The sequence below is a fragment of the Canis aureus genome, chromosome 34, assembly GCF_053574225.1.
Source record: "Canis aureus isolate CA01 chromosome 34, VMU_Caureus_v.1.0, whole genome shotgun sequence".
Lineage (NCBI taxonomy): Eukaryota > Metazoa > Chordata > Mammalia > Carnivora > Canidae > Canis > Canis aureus.
Window position 1 is genome coordinate 25,854,683 of NC_135644.1, and position 17,255 is coordinate 25,871,937.

The window sequence follows — 17,255 nt, forward strand, 5'->3', positions numbered from 1 at the left end:
GTATGTGTGATGCTTTTCTAAGTTTTAGGGCATTAATTATGTGCTAAATGAAAAAATAATGTAGATATTTCATAGAAGTTTGTGTAAACATGAGAAATTTTTACAGCCTCTGTTTTATAGCTCGAGTAGTTTTTTTTAACTCGTTTAATCTGAGGTAAACTATTGAACATTATATATTTCTTAAAATTGGATGGAGTAGGTTTGGATAAGATTAGAGACAAAAGGGTTCAGTTTAATAAGCTTTACTTGAACTTGTGAAATGTGTTTTTGGTTACAAGAATGCAAGGTAAAATGTTTTTGAGATAGACTGTTGTGATCTCTTATGTTTACTTTATCATGAATGTAAACAACCTTACAGAAATAAGATTTAAAGATTATAAAATTGCATCATTCCACATTAATTTCTAATCTGTCAATAGACACAGATGTATGTAATTTACATAGTTGTAATCAGTGAATCCTTATTTTTTTAATTTTTGTGTAAGACTTTATACATTTCTAAATAGTGACTTATTCTATGTAATTTTCAGTTTTAAATACTTTATTCCAGTGTGGCTCTGTGCTACATTTTGATTCATATACCAAATAGTGGAAATCTTTAAATTGTAAACAGCATTGCACTGATACCTTGGTACTTCCTTTTTTCTGTTATCCATTACTTAGGGTTATTTTTATGGCATGTGTTCCCCCATCACAATGTTTTTTGACCATGAAAAAGAATGGTTTTGATAGATTTTGTTAGAATGTTCTTTTTTTTTTTTTTTTTTTAAAGATTGTATTTATTTATTCATGAGAGAGAGAGAGAGAGGCAGAGACACAAGCAGAGGGAGAAGCAGGCTCCCTACAGGGAGCTCGATGCAAGACTCAATCCCAGGGCCCAGGGATCATGACCTGAGCTGAAGGCAGGTGCTAAACCACTGAGCCACCCACGGATCCCCTTGTTGGAATATTCAATGGACATTTGAAAAGTGTGGTCTTTCCCCATTGTGTAGGATTGGCACTCCTGTTGAAAATTATTTCACTACATATGTGAGGGGATTTATTTCTGGTTTATTTTGTCCCATTGGTCTATATGTTTGTGCTTTGGCCAGTACAATACTTTTTTGATTACTATGGCTTTGTAATATGTTCTGAAATCAGGAAGTATGAGGCCTCCAGTCTTGTTCTTTCTCAGTATTGTTCTAGCTCTTTAGGATACTTTGGGATTCCATATAAATTTTAGTATGGGTTTTCCTGTTCCTATAAAAAGTGCCACTGGGATTTTGATGGAGATTATATTGAAGGTGTAGATGACTTTGGGTAGTATGGACATTTTAATATTAACTCTTCCAATCCATGAATACAGGATGTCTTTCCATTTATTTGTATTCTTTTACTTCTTTCCACAATGTTTTGTAGTTTTCAGTGTAAAAGCTTGCCAGAAATATATTGGAATGGTGCTTAATCTATTGATTCATTCAGAACTGATAGCTCCAACTCATGCATATCATCACACAGCTCTCCATTTTATTTAGGTCTTCTTTACATTCTCTTAGTGCTTTGTATTTCAATATATAGGTTTTACACTTACTTTGCTAAAACTGTCCTTAGGTATTTAGTATTTTTATAACACTATAAATACTAGCTTTTAAAATTTCAGTTCCCAATTCTTCATTGCTCAATATTTTACAATTGATTTGTAGATTGACTTTGTATTCTGTGACTTTGCTTTAGTATATTAGGTGTAATATCTCTTTTTTGGATCCTTTTACCTGATTTTCTGCATACATGATCATATCATCTGCAAGTAGACATTTGTATTGCTAATCTGTATGCCTCTCCTGCCCCTACCACTTTTCCTGTTTCTTGTTACACTGTCCAGGATTTGTAGTACAATGTTGAAAAGAAGTGTTAAGAGTGCCTTAACATGCTCTTGGGGGGAAGCATTCAATTCAGTTCAATCTTTCACCATTAAGTATGATGTAAACTGCCTTCTATCAAGTTTAAAAAGTTCTTTTCTATGTCCAGTTGCTGAGAATATTTAAAATGCTTATCCTGAAATAAGATGGTTTTTCTCTTTTTTCCTGTATTATTAGAGATTACTGTATTAGTTTCTTATTGCTGTCCTAACAAATCACCACAAAATTAGTGGCTTAGCACATTTTTGTATGTCAGAGGTCCAGTACATTCTCATAGATAAAAGTCAGGGTATTGGCATGTCCTGTTCCTTGTTGGAGGCTCTAGGGAAGAATCCATTTCTTGCTCATGTAGATTGTTGGTAGAATTCAGTGTCTTGTGATTTTAGGACTAAGGTCCCTATTTTTTTTGCTAGCTGTAACCTGAGGGCTATTCCCAACTGTGGTAGGCAGAATGGTGGCTCCCCAAGCATGTCCATGTCCTAAAGCCCTAGAGCCTATGAATGTTACATGGCCAAAACGGCTTTGCAGATGTGAAATTAAGGGTCTTGAGATGAGTCTCCTGTAGTATCCAGTAGACCCAGTGTAATCACACGGATCTTTTATAAGTGAAAGAAGGAAGCAGAAGAGTCAAAGGAGAGGTGACAACAGAATAGAGTTTGAAGCTAAGGAATTCAGGCAGCTTCTAGAAGTAAATAAAAACAAGGAAACTGATTCTCCCTTAGAGCCTTCAGAAAGAATGCCACCTTGCTGACACCTTGGTTTTAACCCAGTGAAACTGATTTCATATTTCTGATCTGCAGAACTATAAGATAATAAATTGTGTTACACCACTAAGTTTGTAATAATCTGTTACAGAGGCATAGGAGACTAACACACTGGCTCCTAGAGGCTGTTACATTTCTCAGCATGGGGCCTTTTTCTAGCTTTAAACCTAGTATCTTCCTGTATCACACTGCATCTCTTTGACCCACTTTCCTATATTCCTTTTCTGTTTTTAAGAACTCCTGTGAAAATTTCCTGTCTTAAAATCAGCTGATAAGTGACCTTAATCCTTGGCAAGCTTAATTCTCTTTTGCCATGTTAACATAACATTGTCACAGCTTCCAGGATTAGGATGTAGACATATTTGTGGGTCATTATTCTGCCTAATACATTATATTCATTAATTTTTTTATTGTGGTGATATACAAATATATAAAATCATTTTAATAGTTTTTGAGTATATAGTTGAGTGATATTTGATTCTTCTGGATACCTCATATAACTAGAATTGTGCAATATTTGCCCTTTTGTGTTGACTGACTTAGCATTATGTCTTCAGGGTTCATCCACATTGTAGCATATGTCACAATTACTTTCCTTTTTAAGGCGGAAAAATATTCCATTGTATGTTTATACCATATTTGGTATGTACATCCAACCATGGACATGAAGGTCTTTTCTACCTTTTGGCCATTGTGAATAATGCCACCGTCGACGTAAGTGTACAAATATCTGTTCAAGTCCTTGCTTTCAGTTCTTTGGGGTATATATCCAGAAGACTTGCTCAGTCATACAGTAATTCTGTATTTAATTTTTTGAGGAACCACTATACCATCTTCACAGTGCCTGTACCATCTTACATTCCCACCAGCAGTGCACAAGGGTACCAATTTTTCTTGCCTGTACTTATTATTATTTTGTTTATGATAGCCATCCTGATGAGTGTGAGGTGGTATCTCGTTTCAATTTTGATTTTTGCGTTCCCCTAATGACTAGGATGTTGAATGTCTTAGGTACTTACTGGTCATTTTATATATATATATTTTCATTTTATATATTTTCTTTGGAGAAATATCTAGTCCTCTACCATTTTTCAATTTTTTTTTGTTGTTGTTGAGTTATAGGAGTTCTTTATATATTCTGGATATCCTGTATCATACGATTTACAAGTATGTCTCCCATCCTATGGGTTGTCTTTTCACTCTGTTTTAAGGCCCTTTGATGCACAGTTAATTTTGATGAAGTCCATCCAGTCTTTTTCTTTCATTGCATATGGTTTTGGGGTCATATTCATAGGAAATCATTACCAAATCCAGTATCATGAAGTATTCCCCCTATATTTTCTTCTGAGTGTTTTATTTAGTTTATACATTTAGTTTTTTGTTCCATTTTGAGTTCATTTTTTTATATGGTATACATATTCTTTTGTATGCAGGTATCTACTTTCCCAGCACCATTTTTTAAAGAGATTGTTCTTTCCTCCATTGGAATGGTCTTGGCACCCTTGCTGAAAACACTAGGCTATGTATGCTTGGGTTTCTTTCTGTATTCTGTTGGTCTACATAGCTGCCTTTATGCCAGTACCACACTGTTTTGGTTACTATAGCTTTGTATATAGTAGCTTTTGAAATCAGGAAATGTGAATCTTCCAGCTTCTTTGAGATTGTTTTGGCTCTTCAGGATCTCTTGCAATTCTATATGTATTTTAGGATGGATTTTTCTATTTCTGCCAAAAAATGTTTTTGGGATTTTGAGAGGGAGAATTTGAGAGGTATTATGATGGGAATTGCATGGACTCTTTAATTGCTTTGGATAGTATGGGAATTTTAACCATTGTCTTCCAATCCATGAACAACAGGATATCTTTCCTCTGTGTCTTTAATTTCTTACAGCGATGTTCTGTAGTTTTCAGTATGCAAGTCTTTTACCTCCTTGCTTAAGTTTGTGACTAAGTATTTAATTCTTTTTGATGTTTGTTTTGAATGGAATTTTCTTAATTTCCTTTTTGGATTCTTTATTGTCAGTGTATAGAACCACAGCTGATTTTTGTATGTTGATTTTGTATCTTTTAACTTTTGTATCTTGCTGAATTGAATTTAAAACTTTTTTGTGGAATCTTTAGGGTTTGAATTCACTTATTGCTGGATTTGATATGCTAATATTTTCAGTATTTTTAAATCTGTGTTCGAAAGAGATATTTGAGTTTTCTTTGTAGGAGATTTGATTTATGAAAGCTTCAAATATAGCTTTTATAATAGGTTACTTCGTCAAATTAGATTTCTGAGTATTCTTTCTTGGAGGTTTACATTTTCTATTACCTTTACAATATTCTTGTTGGCATAATTTTAATGTATTTTGTGTTGAATTGTATCATTTGTTTTAATCTTGATTCTCTTTTTGTTTATAATTGCATGGTATTTTTCTTTCAATCTACTTTTAAAACCGTGTACATCTTGAATTTTCATATAATAATCTTTCACCAAAGGTTACCCATTTTCTAAATTTTAACATTATAGATTAATAAAAATGTTCTGATTAAAGTTTATCTAAATCGAACCATCAACTACATCTTTTGGGGGTCTAGATTCTTGCCTTAAGCTTGGTTTGTGTGATTTATCCATGTTGTTATAAAAATTAACAAATTACTGCTTTGTATATGTGAATATACTACAAATTATCCATTCTGTCATTATTAGCTGCCATGAACCTTGGTGAACACACATATGCATTGCTATTGGATATATTCCAGAGAATAGATATGTACAAGCTGTTACCCAGAGTGGTTGAAATAGCTGATACCCCCTCCAGCAATGTATAAGAATTCTAGTTGCTCCCTAGCCTTCCTTATATTTAGTATTATCTGTGTCTTTCATGTTACCCTTTATTATTTTTATTGAAGCAATTGAAGAGTCACACGCAGTTGTAAAAAATAACAGATCCTATACACTTTGCCTGGTTGTTCTATGCCAGCAATATGATAGAATATCACAACTAGAATATAGACATTGATGCAGTCTATCAAGCATAGATTTCCCCAGTACCATGCATGTGCATTAAGTTCTACAAGCTTGTCCCTTTTGGAGATTTGAGCATCAACCACCAATCAACACAGTTCCAAACTTCTAAACCTTCCTTTGCCTTTTTATAGTTTATCTGTCACCTGCTTGCTCTCTTCAGACCTCATCTGTCCTCCATTTGTAAAATATTATATGAATGGAATCATACAGTAAATAACATCTTGGGATTAGTTTTTTTCACTTAGTATAATCCAGGGAGAATTGCCATTCATTTATTTTTAGTCTTCCTGCATTACTTTTAGAGGTGTTCCCTGTGGAAAACATACATATAGTTGAAGTTAAAGTAATTTTTAAAATATCTGTCCTCAGAACGCCTGGCTCAATCAATAGAGCATGTGATTCTTGATCTTGGGGTTGTGAGTTCAAGCCCCATGTTGGGTGTTAGGGATTAAATAAGTAAAAATGAAGGATTTTTTTTTTAAACAATGTAGTAGATTTCTGTATATTGTGATCCATCTATCTACTCATTCCTTCCAGCGTGTTTCCACTTGATTTTGGTTTCTTCTAGCTCTGTTTTATCCTTTCCTCAATTTTTCTGAATTGATTATATGTCCCTTTTGGCTGTTATCCCCCAGTGTTTCTTCTGTGTGTTAAACTGACTGCCTTAGAAGCATTCTTACATAGTATATTTATTATATCTGTCCTTTTAAAAAAAAAGCCACCTATGCTTAATAAACAAGCAATAGAGAAATAGGTTTTGAAAATGTAGAGGCTTTTCTTACTTTGATCTATCCTTCCAGATCTTTTTTTATTTATAATTTTATTCTATGACAAAGGGATATGATAAAAACTTTAAAAATTGTATTTACTTAACAGACCAAATAGTATTCATTAGTATATTTAGAACTACTTCATTCTCAACTACAGGACAGTATTTCATGGTATGAATGTGCCGTAAATTAACTCATACTCTGTTGAACAGCTTTTTCCAAGTAATTCTGTAGAAGAAACTCCTCATATACTGTATACACAGGTACACTTATTTAAATATTCCAACTGGATAAAATCTTAATACTGTTAGATACTGCCCTATTTTAAATTCTTAGTTTGATTTATGCTTCATCTTCTTTTTTAAAATTGGCTTGCCCGTTTCCTGGGTTATCACTCCGCGAATGAGGCAGGATGGGTGCACGCTTCTGGGTTTAGGGGGAAAAAAAACCCACCAAACCAAAAGCACCCACACACCATAAACACAAAAAATGAGCAAGCAAGACGCCCCTTCCGTTTTGTGAGATCCAAGCTGCAAGTGAATAAATCAGCGGGCCCCACTGCAATCTTCTGCACTCGAGCACCAAGAGATTCTGTTCCTATCAATTAAAGAAAATTTTTAAAAAGTTAAAACTTTACCGTAATGAAGTATTACCACATCTGCAAACTTCCCGGACGAGTGATGGGCATTGGAGTCCTTCGTTTCTCTCTGGTGGTCATCCTCGTGCTGCTGCTCATTTGACCACTTTACTTCCAAATATCAAGGAAGACAAGATGCTTACTTTGCGTAGGGAAATAAAATCCCAGGGCAAGTCCACTCTGTATTCCTTTACTCTAATAATGCAGACATACAACAGAACAGATCTCTTACTGAGACTCTTAAATCATTATCAGGCTGTGCCATATCTGCATAAAGTGATTGTAATGTGGAACAATGTTGGGGAGAAGGGACCAGACGAGTTATGGAATTCTCTAGGGCCGCATCCTGTCCCTGTGATCTTCAAACTACAGACAACAAACAGGATAAGAAATCGACTCCAGGTCTTTCCTGAACTAGAAACCAATGCAGTGTTATGGTAGACGATGACACGCTAATTAGCACCCAAGACCTTGTTTTTGCTTTCTCAGTTTGGCAGCAATTTCCTGATCAAATTGTAGGATTTGTTCCTAGAAAGCATGTCTCTACTTCATCAGGCATCTACAGTTATGGAGGTTTTGAACTGCAAACCCCGGGGTTTGGAAATGGTGACCGGTACTCTATGGTGCTGATTGGAGCCTCGTTCTTCAATAGCAAATACCTTGACCTGTTTCAGAGGCAGCCTGCTGCTCTCCATGCTTTGATAGATGAAATCCAAAACTGTGATGATATTGCCATGAATTTTATCATTGCCAAGCACACCGGGAAGACTTCAGGGGTATTTGTGGAACCTGTAAACATGGGCAATTTAGAAAAAGAATCCAGTGGTGGCTATCCTGGAATGTGGCATCGAGCTGAGCACTTTAAACTTGTTAATATCTACGATAGCATGCCCTTAAAATACTCCAACATTATGATTTCTCAGTTTGGTTTTCCCTATGCCAACCACAAAAGAAAAATATGAAACTGAAACAAACCTCAGAACTGCTTAGTATTTGAGTAGCTTCTCTTTGCTAGGGTTGGTGTTTGGTTTGGTTTGGTTTTTTTTTTAAGCAACATCATGAACTTTTTTTTATCCACTATGGAAGTCTCTACAAAGGAAACCATGTACAGTGCTTCTAGGACATAAAATTCACACGAACTTCAAAAACCAAGAAGCTGGTACTCTCTAGATAGGTGTTTTTGTGAGGAGTTTTCATCCACTGATAGAACTCCTTGGTCAGCGATTTTATTGTTTACATTCCGAGACAGTTCTACAATTTCTTTGACTCCTGGCATTTGCCTTAAGGACTTATAACAAGTTGTCTCCAGGATCAGAAACTCCAGAAAAGCATTTCTCAGATTTTTCATTAAAGGATGATTGTTTTCATTTGAAGCCTGAAATGCCTTGTTTGCAAAAGCCTGTGGTGTAGAGAAAATCCATGTGAAGGGAGAATAATCTTCAATCCCTTATAAAAACAAGTGGACAAAAATAAATAAATAAAATTAAAATAAAATTGGCTTTCCCAATTCCAGATAAGTTATAGGATCATCTTGTTATGCTACAAAAGAAAATCTAATTGACATTTTGATTAGAACTACAGAAAACCTAAAAAGGGGGTAGAAATGAAAACTTTGTTAGTCAGGTGTTCCATCTATTTTATTGCTTTCAAGTCTGTTCTGAACATTTAATTCATTTAGGTAGCTTTGTTAAAAAAAACAAAATCAGTGTTCACATTGAAATTCATCATTTCAAGGCTGGAAAAAAAGCTAATAAACCCTATCTGACCATTCTGCTTTTTCTCTAAAGCTTTTACAGTGTTTTATCTCAATTATATAGAGGGAACATACTCTGGTGTCTGTTGTAACTGTGCAAGTATAATGTCAGTTTAATTCTGATTTTGTTTGTTTCAAACAGTTTGAAAGTATTTTTAATTCTCATTCAGAGTGCATAGCCTGTCTTGAATTCTGTGCCTTTTATCTTTTTTGGAAAACTTTCAGCCATTCTCATTCTATATACCTTATCTCTTCAGCCTTAATGTAGAACTACCTTAATCTCTGACATTGCTTCGTAATTTTAATGTCAGTAGTTTTTCATTTCTGGAAATCTGATTTAGCATGTAGTTTAAAGGCACGGATTCTAGAACCAGCCTGCTTGGGTTTAAATCCCAGCTCTGTCACTCCAAGGTCATATAACTAAGGAGTTATTCAAGCATCAGTTTCTTCATGAGATTGTTGTGCAGATTAAATAAGTTAACATAGGTAACAGTGCTTTGGAACAGTAATCATAAATTCATTCTTATTTTAGAAATATTCAGAAGCTGTATTTATTTCCTGAGGTTTGTGCTATCCTAAGCCTGCTCTTTGTTGTCTATGAGTTTTCACCTTCAGTCAAGTATTACCTGTGGAATTTCGGTGCAGGAAGAGGACGTATAGTTCCAGAACGGCATTGGGCTTGCTTTGTCCATTTCCCAGAGCAACAGGGACTGAGCAAGCTTTTTTCTTGGACAAAGGTAATATAAATTCAGAGCCCAAGCCAGTGAGCTCATAAAGGTGAAGCCATTTGAACCTTGAAGTCAGCTGTACATGTAAAAAGACATTTTAGTCACATTTTTTTTTTAAGATTTTATTTATTTATTCATAGACACAGAGAAAGAGAGGCAGAGACACAGGCAGAGGGAGAAACAGGCTCCATGCAGGGAGCCCACGGTGGGACGCGATCCTGGGTCTCCAGGATCACATCCCGGGCTGCCCTTAGTCACATTTCTAAGTATAATACAGAAACTTGGGAGTTTACTTAACCTGGTTTATTACCAGAAATGGAAGTCTAAGAAACAAATCTTATAGTAGGCACCATTTCTTTGCTATTTTACCAATACCTGGTCATCTGAGTATATTAAATCATTAAATATTGTTTACTTCCTCGAACTAGCTGGTACAGTTCTTAATTTGAACAAAAATTTTTAAAAAGTAGGAAAAACAAGCAAACATATTAGTTAATACTGAATGTGTACTATATATTCTTTTAAAAATTGTCATTTTTCCCCACCAGCAACACGTTTGATTTCAACTAAGCTAACTCTAGTAGTAAACTTCACGCATGAATTTTTCAAAGAAACCAGGAGTATAATTTTTAGGTATAAAAATGCTTCAGTGCCTTTTCATTTTTACACGAAAGTCTGTATGTATCTGGAGATAAGGAAGTGGTCTTTGCTTGGTAGCTCTTTACTACTCTGGAATGAACTTTAGTAGAATAGTGTGATACCTTATATATCATTAGCAATGCTAGATCTGATCCAAATTCTTTTCCTGTTAATCAAATAAGACAATACCATGAAAAGCTGCTATTGAACTTTACGTAAAACTGTGGCCAGCGTAACTCACTTTGTTATAGTAGGAAACCTGTACCACCATAGACTGAATGATTTGACATTTTCCTCACTGCCACCACCCAAGAAATTAACAATCCACAAGCAGGCAAGGAAAAAATCATTTATGGGAATTCCATTAAAAGTGACAAAATATTATACGGTAATGTGCTCTAATAGCACAGATAAAATTAAAAATGGAGGCTCAGGTCGTGATCCCAGTGGGCTCCCTGCTCAGCAAGGGAGTGTGCGTCTCCCTCGGCGGGTGCTCCCACTCTATCAAATAAATAAAATATTTTTTAAAAAAATAGAGTAGAGAATATGAAAAATTGAAGATGCTCACTGATTAAGGAGAGACCAAGAAAATACTCAAAAGTTCAGATAGGCTTTTCATCAGTTAATAATCAGCAGATCAAAAATGCCTCCCATAAGCATTAAAATTTATGAAACCAGTTTCTATAGTGAAAATTTATGTGATATATAATAATGAATGATAAATATTATCAATTTATTGTTCCATAATTCTACTGTTTGATTTTAACTCATCCCAAAAGAGAAAAAACGATTTTAGATTAACAAAGCACAATCCAACCTAAAGGATTCAGAAAGGCTAGAAATAAAAGGATCGGCAAAAATGACACAATTGCAAGTAAAAAGAAGGAGTAATTACATGCCTGCAAAAATGGAATTCAGACCAAGAAAAATTTAAGACACAGGGTATTTTCTTGTAATACTGAAGACAATTCTCAATGAAGATAATGACTATTACTAGATAAGCAGTTTCAAACACAACAACTTTTGTAAAGCAGAAACAATTAAGGAAAGAAGCACAGTAACAGACTTGACCATACCTGTCAATCCAGAATAGACCTATCTACCAAATCCTGAACATTCAAAATAGAAAGTACACTTTTTTAAACAGAGACATCCATAAATATTAACCATATTTAAACACCAGATACTACTACTACCACAACTAACACAAACAGCTTTATCTCACCACAATGGAATATAACTAGGAAATTATTAACAAAAGTGGGCCCCTTTCACCTGGAAGGTCAAAAACAGTGTATTATATTTATCTAGCCTGGTGGCAAATGAATTAGCTGTTATTGAACTCAAATATTCCATATAGATGTGCATGTTAATATTATTACTATCAGTAATAGGCCAGTGTGATGGTACTATATAAGATTAAGGTTTTCATTATACTCAACTTTAAGATTTTACTTATTTGACACGGAGAGAGAATGCACAAACTGGGGGAATAGCAGAGGGAGGGAGAAGTAGGCTCTCTGCTGCGCAGGGAGTCTGTTGTAAGGCCTGGTCCCAGAGCCCTGGAATCATGACCCAAGGTGAAGATAGACACTTTAACTGACTGAAGCACCCAGGCCCCTATACTCAACTTTTTAAAAATAAAAATTGAGGGATGGGATGCCTGGGTGGCCCAGCCATTGATTGTCTGCCTTCGGCTCAGGGTGTGATCCCAGTCCAGGGATCAAGTCCCACATCTGGCTCCCTGCGAGGAGCCTGCTTCTCCCTCTGCCTGTGTCTCTACCTCACTCACTCTCATGAATAAATAAATTAAATATTTAAAAATAAATACAGTAAAAATTGAGTATATTTACCTACTCAAACTATTCTTAAAATTCAATAGTAAGACAAATTATCCAATTAAAAATAGGCAAAGGATTTGAATAGACCTTTCTCCATAAGAGATACACAAATGACCAATAAGCACCAGAAAAGATGTCCACTGTCATGATGGAAATGAAAGTCAAAAGCACATTGAGATGCCACTTGGTTACCTGCTAGTAAGACAAACATGTGGTAGAAGGATTTGCAGAAATATTGCTGGTGGAAATGTAAAATGGTATAGCTGCTGTTGAAAATAGCTTGGCAGATCCTCAAAAAGCTAAACATAGCTACCCATGTGATGTAGCAATTGTACTAGATACACACCCAAGAGAATTGAAAACATTCATATAAAAAGTTATACACGAATGCTCACAGTAGTTTAAACTGATAAGAGCCAGAAAGTGGAAAGAATCATTACTGAATGAATAAAATGTGTTATATCCATACAATGGAATATTAATCAGCTATAAGAGGAACAAATACTTATAAACGTGCTACATGGATGAACCTTGGAAACTTTATGCTAAGTGAAAGAAGCCAGACACCAAAGGCCACATTCTGTATGATTCTGTTTATAGGAAGTGTCCAGAATAGGCAAATCTGTAGAGAAAGATTTGTGGTTGCTAGGAGAGGGGAGAGTGAATGCTAAGGGGTACAGGGTTTCTTTATGGAGTGATGAAAACGTCTTGAAATTAGTATAATTCAGAGTTATATAACCATCACCACCAAGAATCACTGAATTGCATACTAAAAAGGGTGGATTTTATGTGAAGTGTACCTCAAAAGAAAACGGCAATAACAGAATCTGGCAGAAAGATCTACCATCCCTCAGACTCTAGAGAACAAAAGGAAGTTGAGGTTATCAGAACCTCACATAGGTCTCCCAGAACCAGAATACAGGCCTTTAAGAAGGGGTAGATACCCAGCTGGTGCCTCTAAAAGGAGAAGGATAAGACCTATTTGGGCAGTACCTACAATGATGCAAGCAAAATATCTGGAGAGTATAACCAACTACCACTGCTGCCAGATGAAGGGCCATGGCCAGGTACTTCACTCTGTTGTCTTCCTATAGAGGTTCCAATTGCAAAATCTGACAAGGAGCCGACTGGCAAAGCAGAAATGTGGTTTGAATTATACTGGCTTCAGCATGCAGAGTCCTCCCTCTCATGCATGAGTTTGGAGCTGAGAGACAACAGCTTAATAAGTCTCATTAGCATTTAGTAAGTCAGATTAAAGAGGAATCAATAGCCTTTATGTGTGTATAAGTATACATGTAAACAAAAGCAATTAAAAGGTATAACATTACCACAACATGGGACCGAGAGAGTATTATGCTAAATGAAGTCAGAGAAGGACAAATACCATATGATTGACTTATATGTGGAATTAAGAACAACAGAAACAGACCCATAAATACAGCTGATGATTGTCAGAAGGGAAGGTGGTAGGGGAATGGGCAAAATAGGTGAAGGGGAGCAGTAGATAGTCATCCACTTATAGAATAAGTCAGGGGATAAAAGATACAGCATAAGGAATACAGTCAAGGATACTGTAATAGCACTGTATATTATGCTATTGTGTGAGCACAGCAGTATACAGACTTACCAAACCATATGAAACAGCATATGCCAACTTCAGTTTAAAAAAGAATGTACAACAGAGGACTTAATATATCAGATAGTCCTGATGAAAATTATAAAACTTCCCTGCAAAGTAAACTTGGAACAAATGGAAAGCATACCATGATGATAGGAAGCTACATGCCATCAGGGTGTCACTATTGGATTTTTTCCCTAGTGATACAGAAGATGATGAATAGGTTCCATTGGAAAGACCACACAACAAGTAACCTAGAAAATAAAGAGGAGTGTCAATAGTCCTATCAGATATCAGAGCATGTTTTAAGCATTTAAAAATAACACAGAATGGGATTGGCACATGCATAGACAGAACACTGGAAAATATGTATCTTTCTAAATCTAGAAATTGAACCACGTGCACTTGAAAATTTAGTGAGTGATAAAAACGGCATATGTTAAGTCCGTGGTAACAATAAATTATTTTAATAAGTAGTGTTCTCACGACTAGCCATACGGAAAGGGATAAGACTGGCTTTATCTTAAACTGCACATCTAAATTTCAAATGAATTAGAGATATAAACATAAAAAAAGTCCCAGAAGAAAATGTAAATAAATTCCTTGATAATCTGGAAATAAGGACACTTCCTAACCTAGATTCAAAATCCAAGAGAAATATGTGAAAAACTGATGAAGTGTTTTTTTTTCCAAAGATATAAAAAATATTCAAGAACTAGCCAATCCTCAAACTTACAGAAAGAGGAGAACTTCCAAACTCATTTTACAAGGGCAGCATCACCCTGATAATAAAAGTTTTTTGATGTAACACAGACAAGGACACTACAAGAAAATTATGGACCAATATCCCTAATGAACATAGATGTAAAATTCCTCAATTTTAGCAAATCAAATTCAGTATATTAAAAGGATTACACACAGTGATCAAGTGGGGCTTATTCCAGGGATGCAAGGATGGCTCAACTTCTGTAAATCAATGTGATACACATTAACAAAATGAAAAATAATAATCCTATCTCAATTGATGTACAAAAAGCCTTTGACAAAATTCAACATCTGTTTATGATAAAAGCTCTCAACAAAACGGGTATAGAGGTAATATACCTCAACATAGCAGTGAAAGGCTGCTATCTTTTCCGCTAAGATCAGGAACAAGATAAGAGAGCCCACTCTACCACTTTTACTCAACATAGTATTGGATGTCCTAGCCAGAGAAGTTAGGGAAAAAAAAAAAAGTAAAAGGCATCCAAGTTGGAAAAGAAGAAGTAAAACTATCTCTATTTGCAGATGACGTGTTTTTATATATGGAAAACTATAGACTCCACAAGAAAACTGTTAAAACTAGTCAACAAATTCAGTAAAGTTGCAGGATACAAAATATATACACAGAAATTTATTGCCTTCTGTATACTAGAAACAAGCTCTCAGAGAAATTATTGAGAACTGCATCAAAAAGAAAATATATAGGAATAAATTTAACCAAGGAGGTAAAAAAAAAAAATCCTGTACATTGAAAACTAGAAAACATTAAGAAACTAAAGAATACACAAAGAAGTGGAAAGACATGGATTGAAAGCATACTGTTAAAATATGCATACTACCAGAAGCGATCTCTGGATTCAGTGCAATATCTGTCAAAATCTCAATGGCATTTTTCACAAAAAATAGAGCAAACAGTGGTAAAATTTGTATGGAATCACAGAAGACCCTGAATAGCCAGAGCAATCTTAAGAAAAAAAGCTGGAGGCATCACAATTCCTGATTTCAAACTGTATTACAAAGGTATAGTTTCAAAACAGTATCGTTTTGGCATAAAAACAGGTAACATAGACAAACAGAACATAGAGCCCAGAAATAAACCCACACATAGAATATGATCAATTAATCTACAACAAGGGAACCAGGAATATACAATGGGGAGAGGACAGCCTCTTCAGTAAATGGTGCTTGGAATACAACAGCCAATATGCAAAAACATGAAATGGGACCACTATTTCACACCATATACAAAAATTAACTCAGAACAGGTTACAGACATGTAAAGACATGAAACCAAAAAACTCCCAGAAGAAAACATAGGTGATAAGCCCCTTGACATCTGTCTTGATAATGAGTTTTTTGATATAACAGTAAAAGCAAAACAATAAAAGCAAAAATAAGTGGGACTACATCAAACTAAAAAGCTTCTGCATGGCAAAAGAAACCATCAGCAAATTGAAAAGGCAGCCTATGAAATGGGAGAGAATATTTGCAAATCACATATCTGATAAGGGTTAATGTTCCAAATATATAAAGAACTATTATTTAGGGAAAAAAAGGATGGAGAAGATCTGAATGTACATTTTTCCACAGATGACATACAGATGGCACAAGTACGCGAAAAGATGATCAACATTACTAATCATCAGGGGACCATAAAACCACAATGAGAGATCACCTCATAACTTAGAAATGGTTAGCAAAAAGCAAATAAATGTTGGTTGACAATATGGAGAAAAAGGAACCTTTACGCACTGTTTTGTAGGAATGTAAAATGGTGCAACCACTATGGAAAATATGGAGATTCCTCCAAAAAATTAAAAATAGAACTACCTTGTGATCCAGCAATTCCATTTCTGGATGGGTATTCAAAGGAAGCAAAATCACTAACAACTTGAAAAGATACCTGTACCCCCACATTCATTGCCAGTATTTATAATAGCCAAGACATATAAATAACCCAAGTGTCCATCAATGGATGAACGTATAAAGAAAATGTGTATGTGCACAACGGAATAGAATTCAGCCATAAAAACGGAAATCCAAGGACGCCTGGGTGGCTCAGCCCTTGAGCATCTGCCTTTGGCTCAGGGTGTGATCCTGGGATCCGTAGTCGAGTCCCCTATAAGGCTCCCCATGGGGGGAGCCTGCTTCTCCCTTTGCCTCTCTCATGAATAAATTAAAAAAAAAAAAAAAACGGGAATCCTGCCATTCGTGCCACCGTGGATAGACCCTGAGGGCATTGTGCTAGGTAAAATAAGTCAGAGAAAGATACATACCCCTATGATCTCACTTACACATGGAAGCTAAGACCATACACTCAACTCATGGATACAGAGAACAGACTGCTGGTTGCCAGAGGCAGGGGGTGGGGAATGGGCCCAAGTGTGAAGGTAGTTAATAGATAAAAACTTCCAGTTCTACAGTTAGTCCTAGAGATGTAGTGTACAGCACGGTGACTGCTTCTCCCTCTGCCTGTGTCTCTGCCTCTGCCTCTGTCTCTCTTGAATAAATAAAATCTATTTAAAAATTTAAAAATTTGAGGGGATCCCTGGGTGGCTCAGCAGTTGAGCGCCTGCCTTCAGCCCAGGGTGAAGTCCCACATCGGACTCCCTGCATGGAGCCTGCTTCTCCCTCTGCCTGTATAAATAAAATCTTTTTAAAAAAAAATTTTTTTTTAATTTGAAATCTAGTTGACACAGTAAGTTTGAAGCACACAACACAGTGACTCAACAAAATGCAGCTGCCCTGTGTCCAGGTAGCGCTGTTAGAGTACCAGTGACTATTCCCTGTGCTGTCCCTTTCCTCCTGTGACTGACTTACTCATTCCTGA

General features: G+C 35.7%; 1 protein-coding gene and 1 pseudogene across 6 annotated transcripts in view; both read left to right on the forward strand.

Annotated features, from left to right (window-relative positions):
- Window positions 1-17,255, forward strand: part of WDSUB1 (WD repeat, sterile alpha motif and U-box domain containing 1) — a 54,584-nt gene that overhangs the window by 35,157 nt on the left and 2,172 nt on the right. The window lies entirely within an intron of this gene.
- On the forward strand, window positions 14-8,058 carry LOC144304790 (exostosin-like 2 pseudogene; annotated as a pseudogene).